At 38.1% G+C, this 11,534-nt stretch overlaps 1 protein-coding gene across 4 annotated transcripts in view; it reads right to left on the minus strand.

The window, feature by feature from the left end:
* The window catches only part of LOC106092612 (F-box/LRR-repeat protein 16), a 531,167-nt gene extending 529,703 nt beyond the window's left edge, over nucleotides 1-1,464 (minus strand). Inside the window, exon 1 of one of the 4 annotated variants that reach the window (XM_059361491.1) lies at nucleotides 1,193-1,464. The gene's annotated coding sequence lies outside the window, so the exon portion shown is untranslated. Of the gene's footprint in view, nucleotides 1-862 lie in introns of all 4 variants that reach the window. The other 3 variants (XM_059361481.1, XM_059361485.1, XM_059361488.1) reach the window with 3 other exon arrangements.
* Nucleotides 1,465-11,534: the final 10,070 nt, after the last annotated feature.

An 11,534-nucleotide genomic window follows, 5' to 3' on the forward strand; every position in this document is an offset into this window, starting at 1 on the left:
TTGCAAATGCACAAAGAGTAGAAATGCATTAACAAACATCAATATGCCATTAATGGGGACCGAACATATGCAACGACCCTGACCGAGTAGGCTATGACAAATTGGGTCAACTAGTAGTAGGAAACCAATGCAAAAGGGTCTTGCACATACATTCCATTGTGGGGGAAATTGCGAAAAAATTGCCTAGAAATATGCTTGGAGAAAGGGGGGGGTTAAAAAAAAATCTCATATATATTTCTGTATTTGAGATGGGTCTTACACACACACTCAGTAAGTGAGGTAACACTTCCTGATTTTCAAACATTTTAAAGCAATGGCAACATGATTTGCCATGGTGCCTTATTTATTTTAGTAAATATTTTTTGAAAAGTAAATTGAATAATAACAACAAGCTCGCTGAGTTGAGTTTCCACTTTAAATGTTTTATTTTTCCGTTTTTCCTTTGCCTTTAAAAAAGAGGAACTTATGCAAATTATGATTTTTTCCTAATGAAATTAGCATATCCTTAATGAGTTGCACGTCTCATGGTTATAATTTCCTAGATGTCCTTGCTTGGGGTTTCTGAGGGAGGAAGGGAGGTTTCTTTGTCGTGACCATTAGCCAGCCAGCAAAGCAGGAAATGATTAACATTTACATTTTTCTCTCAAACTTGGTCGTAAGAGGCCTAGGAAAACTTAAAAGGAAAAAATTAAAACATCACGTGTTTTCCTAAATTTTAGAATGCTTATTTAAATCAATTAAAAGAAGCATAAGGCAAAAGGGGAAATATTTCTCTGGATTTTATAAAAAAAAATTTAAACACATAAGTTTTTGCTATAAGCACCCAACACCCACCCTAGTTTGCCACCGCCCACACACTCACTCATTCACTCACTCACTTATTCGCTGTAAGGAAGGACAATCATCCACATCGTATGTTGAGGATAGTGGAGTTTGGTGGAGTTCTCCGTTTTCGTTCTTATCTTCTAAGTCTTCTTCTTACGCTTTTCACAAAACAACAATTTCGAGCATACCAGCTTTTTACCATCTAGGAATTTCCTTAATTTTTGTTGTTTTCCTTTTTCGTTAGGCGAAATTCTCTTTATACAACACCTTTAAAATTATTTTTCCTATTACTTTTTGTGTAACTTGATTTTCTGATATAAATTTTCGATTTTTCTATGCTCTTAGGATTTTTTTTATAATTTTTCACCTTTATTTTTCTTTTCCTTTAGAAACTCTTCTTTTTTTGTTTGCTTTGCTCCAATTAAAGCACCACAATTTTGTATTTATTTTCTTTGCGTTTAAACTTCTTATTTGCACTCTTATACACTTCCGCCGATTTTTTCGGTTATGCTTTGAGGTTTCCCTGTGTGTGTGTGTTTTTTTTTTTTGTTTGCTTTTTCACTTTAAATGAAAAATTTGCTTTAATTCTAAAAATTTCCTATGATTTCTTGACCGTTTTTATAACCGAACATTACAGCGCACGACTCAAAACTGCATTCGACCAAAAGTCTGACAGTTTTTCTGTGTCTGGTGGTGGTCGTCGTCGCTGTCAAAATTCTCTCTGCTCTCTCATTTGGCCAACAAAGAAATATTCACTCTCACTAATCCCTCGCTCTGTAATACTCTAGCCCCATAGTTTTGCTCCCCAGTCTCTGTTTTTCTTTTCCCACATTGCCGTTTTGGTCAATGGACATTTGCGGCTGCTGGCGCATGCGCATTTCCTTTGTTTTGGTTTTGCTTATTGCCAGCCACCCGATATGAAGCCAACGACAACAACGGCTGATGGATAACAACAACCACTACCATATGGGGGAGCATCCACAACAACAACAATGTCTTGCAGCCATCGCTAATAGCTAAGTGCAAAAACACAAACAACCCTCAATATTAATGGCCATCATTTGTACAAAGCAGAGAGACTAAACAAAAAACAAGAGACTAAAAAACCTATCCCCGAAAACATCTTCTGTCAACAAGGAGAGTACAGAAGAAAAATCTTTCTTAAGTCAAAGTGACAACATCATAGCGGTTGAATTGAGCAGCAACAAAGTCAACAACAACAGCTGAACATATGTTTTCGTGTAGAAAATTCGAATTCGAAATTTCAGTGTGAAATTTTAAACATGTTCTTAATTTTATTAAAAATTTTTTATACTACTAAATTTCCCATGAACATTCCACTAAGGAACAGGGGATACTTCTTTAATATCAATGAGTGTAGTCCGATTAAAGTTTTTAAGCTCAATGATAAGGGGCCTCCTTTTTTATGCCGAGTCCGAACGGCGTGCCGCATAACGACACCACTTGGTAGAGATTTTTAACATGGCAGGATACCTCACAAATGTAGCCAGCAATAGTATGGGGATAATCCCCGCCGAAAAATTTTCTAATGTTCAAGACGGGATTTGTACTCAGGCGTTCGGCGTCATGCTCGCCTCACCTCTTTAATAAAATTTCAGCCAAATCGGATAAGATTTGTGCCCTCTAGTGGCTCAAGAAGTCAAGATTCCAGATCGGTTTATATGGCAACTATATCATAACGTGGACTGATATAGCCCATTTACAATCCCAACCGACCTACACTAATAGGAAGTATTTTTGCAAAATTCCAAGCGGCTAGCTTTACTCCTTCGTTAGCGTTAGCGAGCTTTCGACAGACAGACGGACGGACATGGCTAGTTCGACTTAAAATGTCATGACGATCAAGAATATATATACTTAGACGAATATTTCGAGGAGTTACAAACAGAATGACGAAATTAGTATACCCTATCCTATGGTGGAGGGTATAAAAATGAATTTGTGTTTGTTTGTGGGTTTGTAAATTTGTTTTTTTTTCGTATAGACTCAAAAACGGCTTAACCGATTTCTTTAAGCAATAGACTATATAATTTTTTGATATTTGATATTTATTTTTGGTATTTAGGAGATAATTACGAATATGACATTAAACTTTGTGTCCAAGAACCCTTTACCTCCAAAAATCGCCTCCAAAGATTATTTCACCAATTAAAACAATGGGGGATCAAATGTACATATTTTTGATTAGAGTGCGTTATTCAAACATGTGCTCAAGTGGCAGATGGAGTGTGGCACACAACCCTCATAAAGACACCCTCCACCAAACTGCTGTATACGACAATCATGACAATATGGGCATAAATTAAAGGTACAAGGTTGTGGACTACGAATCTGAATATCCTTATATATATATAGCGGACCACCTTACCACAAAACAGTCGATCAATCACAATGATCTAACAGGATACTGTGGGATTTAATTAATGTGTGGGGACAAATATAAATGTAGGCCGCCAGACACCAAAAATTATGACGTTCAGCGTGATAAGAGGAGTTGCAAACCTTAACGTTAAGATTGCAACCATTTTTAGCTTATCGATAAACAAGTCCAAACGACGGTCTGCTGGGCAACACTTTTTTGTTCAAAAGTTTTTCATGGTTTAATAGTAAGAACTATCGCCACCGCACCTAATATATAGACGGGCATATTAGGTCTTTACCACAGAAAATCTTTTAATATAACAATTTGATTTGATTTAACAAAAGATTAAATGATGACTATTTAATAGGTAGTCATATAGTCATTGATGGACAACTACCACATGATGATCAATATTATAGGCGTTAAGTCACTCCAAACGAGTAGTATCACTAACATTTAAGTTAGCGCCATCTACTGGCTGTTTTTAAAGGTTGTTTTCAAATGTATTTAGTTGATCCAAATGAAAACTGCCAGTAAATGGCGCTAATTTGGAGAAGCCAACATGCACAGAAAGAGGGCAGAGTGGTCAAAATTGATCATACAGCATTTATCTTCGTTATGACATCGTTGCGGTATTATTTTTCAACTTTCCCACTCTAAGACGGGCCTTAAGAGTAATTTTCAAAAACACCAGATCTCGGAGATGGTTAGGGCGATTTAAGCGAAATTAATCCAAAACCCGCCAAACGGAATTATAGACTAATCACTAGGATATGGGTATCAAATTAAAGGTATTTGAGAGTAGAAAGCGAATCTGATATCCCCCACCTCCAAAAAACCCCTCAAATCGAACATATTTACCGCCCATGGCAGTATGGATGTTAAATGATAGGTCTTTAGGAGTAGAGCATGAAATTGACTTTCACTTTTGACACCAAGTCCCTAGGGAGTACTTTTCTTCAACATAGCATTGTCGGGAGCAGCAGCGCGGGGCTCAGCTATCTATCTATCTATATATATGAAAATGAATTTGTGTTTGTTTGATTGTTTGTATGTTTGTTTGTTTGTTTGTTTGTATGTTTGTTTGTTTGTTTGTTTGTTTGTGGGTTTGTAAATTTGTTTGTTCCGTATAGACTCAAAACCGGCTGTACCGATTTCTTTCAAATTTTCACAGATTGTGGGGAGTGGTCCGGAAGGAGCAATAGGCCCCAAAAGTACTACCCAAAAATAAAAGTGGACCGATCGGGACAATATGGGATTCAAATAAATTTCATAATAAAAGTTGGGTCCAAGTACCTTGGGGGCCGCCCCAACCCCAAAACCCCTTAAAATAGATTTATTTGACGATCTTGACAATATGAGACTCAAATGAAAGGTATTCGGGAGTAGATTACGAATATGGTCAGGAAGTAGGAATAGGTTTTGTATTTGATTGATAACGGAAGGGGGCGGACCATCCAGCGTTACCTCAAACACACCACCCAAAATCAAAAGTGGACCGATAAAGACAATATGGGTATCAAATGAAAAGTATGTGGAAGTAGATAACGAATCTGGCATACGAATTTATGTCAAAGTATAGGGGTTCACCCCACCCCCACAAAAACGCCCAAAATGGGCACATAAGCCAAATACGGATATATGGACCCTCCCCCTTATGCCAAAAACACAATATAACAATATAATTATCAAATGAAAGGTATTGTAGAGAGTAGAATACGTATATGGTATTAAAATTTGAGTCTAAGTACCTATAGGGCCGCCCCAACCACAAAACACTTCCAAACACACTTATTGGACGTTCATTTCAATATAGAGCTCAAATGAAAGGTATTCAGGAGTAGATTTCGAATCTGGCATTTAAAATCAGATCGAAGTATAGGGGTCACGCCACAAATCAAAAACGCCACTAGACCCATTATGACTATATGATACCCACGAACCGATTTGCTTAAAATTTTTATAGATTGTGTACGTTTGTCTGGAAGGAAACATAGGCTATATAATTTTTCGGTATCGGAAGGGGGACGGACCCTCCCCCTCATACAACCCAAAATCAAAAGTGGACCGATCGGGACAATATAGATATCAAACTAAAGATATTGGAGAGTAGAGTACGAATATGGTATTAAAATTTGAGTCTAAGTACCCATCTGGCCGCCCCAACCCCAAAATTCCCCCAAACAGACAAATTGGACGTTCATTTCAATATGAGGCTCAAATGAAAGGTATTCGGGAGTAGATTTCGAATTTGGCATACAAAATCAGATCGAAGCATAGGGGGTCACGCCACACCTCAAAAATGCCATTAGACCCATTATGACTATGTGATACTTGGCTCAACCGATTTTCTTAAAATTTCATAGATTGTGTACGTTTGTCTGGAAGGAAACATAGGCTATATAATTTTTAGATACCGGGTGGAGGCGGACCCTCGCCTTTACCCCAAAAACGCCACCCATATCCAAAAGTGGTCCGATGGACACAATAAAGGTATCAAATGAAAGGTATTGGAGACCAGAAAACGAATATTGTATTAAAATTTGGGTTCAAGTATCCAGCGGTCCCCTCAACCTCAAAACTCCTCTAAACAGATATATTCAAAGTTCATGTCAATATGGGACTCAAATGATAAGTTTTAGGCAGTAGATTACAAATATGGCATAAAACATTAGGTCCAAATAATGGGAGATCGCCCACCCCCAAATACGCCCAAAGGGGCATATTAGCCGATCATGATTATATGGGACTCATATGAAAGGTATTAGGAAGTAGATTACGAATGTGACATTAAAATTTGCGTTCAAGTCTAGGAGGAAAAGTGTCACCTACATCAAATGGGTTATTTGACCCATTATGATAATATGGGACTCAAATGAAAGGTATTTGAGAGTAGAAAATGAATTTGACATCCAATTTTGGAGGCAATTGTTTTGGCTCTCCCTAATCTGATCTTCATTGCCGTTGGGAATAAAGAACGAATTTGATATATATTTTCAGTGCAAAGTGTCGGTTGCCGCCCCAGCCCCAAAACACCCTCCAAACGGTTCATATTTACCGGCCATGGCAATATGGGGCTCAAATTAAAGGGATTCGGAAGTGCAGCACGAATTTCATATCCATATTTCAGTCGAAATGTCTGAGGTGCCATCCCTCCCTTTAAAAGCACTTCTCATTACCCTAATTTTTAAAAACACCAGGAACCGAGCAGGGGCAAACTCCTCCCACATCAATGAGTGCTTTCATTTAAACTCAATGATTAGGGACCTTTTTTTATAGCCGTGTCCGAACGGCGTCCCGCAGTGCGACACCTTATTGGGGACATTTTTTTAAATGACTATGCATGGCATTGTACCTCGCAAATGTCGACAACCACAGCTTTGTTCGATGTTCTCGCCAGGATTCGAACGCATACAGCGTCATGTCTACAGTGGCACGAATTCAATTTCAGAGAATTAAATAAGGCGCGAAGGCGGAGCGGCTAGTACATAAAAAAATGTGTACCTGGAATCAAATTAAAGGTATTTGAGAGTAGAAAACGGATCTGATATTCAATTGTGGGACCAAGAGTTCCGTGTATCACCCCACCCACAAAAAACCCTCAAATCGGAAATATTTACCGATCATGAAAATATGGATCTTAAATTGAAGGTCTTTGGGAGTAGAGCACGAAATTGACTTTCACTTTTGGGACCAAATCTCTTAGGGTCCACCACACCCCAAGAAGGACTTTAACTGACCATTGCAATGTGGGGTTTAAACAAGAGGTATTTGAGTGTAGAAATATCCACAGGAAAATTTGAATATTCAACTGAAATTAGGCAAAATTTTCCAAATAGCATTATCGGGCGCAGAAAGCGTGCCGGGCTCAGATAGTCTACTATATAAAAATTAAATTGTTGCGCTTTGTTTGTTTGCTTGTTTGTCTGTTCCGTATAGACTCAAAAAAGGCTAAACCGATTTTCATGAAATTTTCACCGATGATAGAGTTTTAACCCCCGAAGAAAAGAGGGTACAAATTTTTTTGATATCCGAAGGGGGGCGGACCCTCCCCAATATCGGAGACGCGTTCACCGATTAAAACGAAATTTTGTGTGCCACCTTATGGTACCCCAAAAACACGAAATTGGTATAAAATTTTTGGGTCAAATAACCTGGGGGGACGCCCCATCTCAAAACCCGCCCGGACGGACACGTTTACCAATTGAGACAATATGGGTATCAAACACAAACAAAAACACCCCAACAGGAGTCTTTTACCGCTTTGGACAGTATGGGTATCAAATGAAAGGTATTTAAAAGTAGTGTACAAATCTGGCATACATATTTATTCCTGGGTGTCCGATGGGTCTGCCCACCTCCAAAACCCCCCGCAGGTCATATTTACCATTTGAGACAATATAGATATCAAATGAAAGGTATTTAAAATAAGAGTACAAATCTGACATAAGCATGTACTCATTGTTGTCTAATAGGGCTCCCCACCCCCCAAAACTCCCAACAGGACATATTTACTGATTGGCACAATATAGATATCAAATAAAAGGTATTTAAAAGTAAAGTAAAAACTTATATAAAAGCGTATTCCTAGGTGTCTGAGGCCAAAGGTATTTGGAAGTTGAGTACACATCTGTTATAAGGATTTTGTCCAAGGTATCTACCGGACATCCATCCACAAAATCGCAGCCGTCCTGCCATTCAGCAGGAAATGTATATCGCAGAAATAGAGGTCTTTTGGGTCTTAGCGTCGGGGGTGAACAACACCAAACTGTCATATAGGACGACCGAGAATATATTGTACTCAAATGAAAGGATGTGTCAAAGTGCAATTTGTATTTGTACACTTCTTACCCTCAAATTGGGATAGACACAGGAGGACCTACGGATTTTAAAAATGTGGTGTTCCAAGTGGTAGCTTTGAAATATGATTTTGAATGTAAATAACCTAAACAAAAACAAGTAAAAAGGCGTTAAGTTCGGCCGGGCCGAATTTTGGATACCCACCACCTCGGGTATATATGTAAACCATCTTTCATCAAAATTCAGTGAATATTTCATACCTTATGTCCCATAGCAGTTATATCAAAATTTGTTGCGATTTGGATTAAATACTAATAAGTACAGTAGCTATATCTAACAAGTAATAGCGTGCTAAGTTCGGCCGGGCCGAATCTTATATACCCTCCACCATGGATCGCATTTGTCGAGTTGTTTTCCCGGCATCTCTTCTTAGGCAAAAAAGGATATAAGAAAAGATTTGCTCTGCTATTAGAGCGATATCAAGATATGGTCCGGTTTGGACCACAATTAAATTATATGTTGGAGACCTGTGTAAAATGTCAGCCAATTCGAATAAGAATTGCGCCCTTTGGGGGCTCAAGAAGTAAAATAGAGAGATCGATTTATATGGGAGCTGTATCGGCCTATAAACCGATTCAGACCATAATAAACATGAATGTTGATGGTCATGAGAGAATCCGTCGTACAAAATTTCAGGCAAATCAGATAATAATTGCGGCCTCTAGAGGCTCAAGAAGTCAAAATCCCAGATCGGTTTATATGGCAGCTATATCAGGTTATAAACCGATTTGAACCATACTTGGCACAGTTGTTGGGTATTATAACAAAATACTACGTGCATAAATTCATTCAAATCGGATAAGAATTGCGCCTTCTAGAGATTAAAGAAGTCAAGACCCAAGATCGCTTTATATGGCAGCTATATCAGGTTATGAACCGATTTGAACCATACTTGGCACAATTGTTGGATATCATAACAAAACACGTTGTGCGAAATTTCAGTTCCATTGGATACTTGGCACAGTTGTTGAAAATCATAATAAAACACGTCGTGCGAAATTTCATTTCAATCAGATAAGAATTGCGCACTCTAGAGGCTCAAGAAGTCAAGACCCTATGGCAGCTATATCAAAACATGGACCCATTAACAATACCAACCGACCTACACTAATAAAAATTATTTGTGCAAAATTTCAAGCGGCAAGCTTTACTCCTTCGGAAGTTAGCGTGCTTTCGACAGGCAGACGGACGGACATGGCTAGATCGACATAAAATGCCGCGACGATCAAGAATATATATACTCTATGGGGTCTCAGACGAATATTTCGAGTAGTTACAAACAGAATGACGAAATTAGTATACCCCCCTTCATATGGTGTTGGGTATAAAAATAAACCGATCTGAACCATATACGACATAGATGTCGAAAAGCCTAACATAAGTCACTGTGTCAAATTTCAGTGAAATCGCATATAAATGCGCCTTTTATGGGGCCAAGACTTTAAATCGAGATATCTGTCTACATGGCAGCTATATCCAAATCTGGAACTATTTGGGACAAGTTGCAGAAATATGTCGAAGAGCCTAACACAAAGCACTGTCCCAAATTTCGGCGAAATCGGACAATAAATGCCCCTTTTATGGGCCCAAAACCTTAAATCGAGAGATCGGTCTATATGGCAGCTATATTCAAATCTGGACCGATGTGGGCAAAATTGAAGAAGGACGTCGAAGAGCATAACTAAACTTACTGTCACAAATTTCAGCGACATCGGACAATAAATGCGTCGTTTATGGCCCCAAAACTTAAAACCTAGATATCGGTCTATATGGCAGCTATATCCAAATCTGGACCGATCTGTGTGATATTGCAGAAGTATGTTACTGTCCCGAATTTCGACGACATCGGACAATAAATGAGCATTTAATGGGCCCAAAACATTAAATCAAGAAATCGGTCTATATGGCAGCTATATTCAAATCTGAACCGATCTGGGCCAAATTGAAGAAAGATGTCGAAGGGCCTTAGGTAACTCACTGTCCCAAACATCAGCTAAATTGGATAATAAATGTGGCTTTTATGGGCCTAAGACCCTATTATTATCTCTGGAAGAAAAAGTGTAAAAGTGGTCGCGTATGCAGATTACGTGGCTGTTTCGGTTAAGGGAAAACACTCTCAAAGATATACTTCATGAAGCCCTACGCACGTCTCCGAATTAGGCTAGCGAAAGTGGAAGCCCAAACACAAAACATTTTTTCCCTTGTTGAAGAAATCCTTAAAAAAAGTGATTTGCACTAAAAATATATATAAGCAACCATATCATATGTTTTACTACCTGCATTTATTTTTGGTAAATTGTGTCGTTTGCTTAGTGTTATCGTAATATATTAAAGCTGTAATAGATTTATTTGCCAACAATTGTAAATTGTTTAAAAGGCAATAAACGCAAACACGACGAAAGTTCGTTTTTTATCATGTCGGCTCAAGTTGAAAAACATTTCCAGCACGTTTTTAATGAACATCAAATTTTCACTCAGTGAAGAACTTACGATTAATACCAAAAAAGAAAATATTTTCGCAGATTTTTTCACACTTTTTTAATATGGAGTTTCACTGTCAAAACTGAACCCAAAACCCACCTTAAACAGGAATAGGAAAACAGGGTGGTAGGCTGACCTCAGATTTTAGTAGGTTCTTCCAACATTCATCATCACATCAGTCTTCCCTCGGAGAGACAATCAGGTTTTAGAAAACACAGATCGTGCAGGAGAGACCTTGAGGGAAATTTTTGATGAGAAAATTGTCTCATTTCTTGTTCTTTTACACCACAGTATGGCCCCCGATACTGTTGACCACAACGTTTTACTCCTTAAGCTCCAAAAACTGTTGTATCTCTCAAACACTGCTTGCAAGTTAATACCATCGTATTTAACAGGACGATCTCAAGTATTAGTTCATAACAATCGGTCGTCTATAGCACTTAATGTATGCAGAGGTGTACCTCAAGGCTCAATAATAATTTGGTTTCCATCTACAACTGGACAACAGACTTTGTCTTAATCCTACTAAAACTAAATTCCTGCTGATTTATAAAACAAAAACACTATGATTCCAAACATACACTGAAAGGGTTACAACAGCAACTAATCTTGACATCCTGTTTAATTCAATACTCTCTTGGCCTAATTACATCATGCCGCTGTTGGCAAAGTTCATGGTACGCTAAGAAATATGTGGGCAGTCAAAAACTCTACCCTATTTCATACGTATAAGAATGCTATTGGCAAAGGCATATTTGGTCCCTACTCCTACCTAGGGATGCGAATTTTCTCGAATTGCAATGCTGAAGATAGCCGGAAATTTAATGTGGCATACAATGACATTGCAAGATATATTTTTAACACAAGACAACGTGAGAGTATTTCCATTTTTGCAAAGTAGATAAACCATGCAACATTTACCAATCTGCTAAAAAGAAAATGTTTTTTATAACTGCATAAAATTTTTTCCACTAAAGAGCCCATC

Source organism: Stomoxys calcitrans, chromosome 1 (assembly GCF_963082655.1).
Source record: "Stomoxys calcitrans chromosome 1, idStoCalc2.1, whole genome shotgun sequence".
In the NCBI taxonomy this organism is placed as follows: Eukaryota; Metazoa; Arthropoda; class Insecta; order Diptera; family Muscidae; genus Stomoxys; species Stomoxys calcitrans.